The following is a 641-nucleotide window of genomic DNA, read 5'->3' on the forward strand; positions in this document are numbered from 1 at the left end:
TTGGCGCCAGAGGGGACTGGGGAACTATATCCCCCCCCTGTCAGGGAGGCATACTCCCCCCCCGGTCGGGGAAGACAATAAATTGCGTCGGGGAACAAACAGACAAAAAAGTTACATGTAATATTCGTTTAGCCACATTGTGTTAACTTTTCATCACAACAAAAATAACATGCCATAACAATAATAATCATAATAATAATAATAATTATAATAATAATAATAATAATAATAAAAATAATAATTCAATGAGACTAATTAAAAATAATTTGGGTTCTGTTATGACAAATGCTCATTTAGATAGCCTCATCATGTTGGAGTACATCGTGATAGGTGAAGCAACCTCGTCCTCGACATTGACAGCGTGGTTGACAGATTTCATGCAAAATTTCCGAATTTCACTTTCAATTTCAAGAATGAGGATTTGAAAATAAATTAGATGGTTACATTGCATACTCTTTGTTTCTTGTTTTATTCAAAATGTTTAGGTTTTGGAAGCTGATTTCAACATTAGAAAGTATAGCCTACATGAAGTCGTATAGTAACTCGATGCCTATCAAATAAGTAAGAAAAATTCGCCATAATTCATCAAATATCCGTGGCTTCCAAGGGGCTTCGCTCCCTGGACCCCCACCGGGGCCCTG

The sequence above is a fragment of the Anneissia japonica genome, unplaced genomic scaffold (assembly GCF_011630105.1).
Source record: "Anneissia japonica isolate Jap-2015-1 unplaced genomic scaffold, ASM1163010v1 scaffold29351_len16576_cov120, whole genome shotgun sequence".
In the NCBI taxonomy this organism is placed as follows: domain Eukaryota; kingdom Metazoa; phylum Echinodermata; class Crinoidea; order Comatulida; family Comatulidae; genus Anneissia; species Anneissia japonica.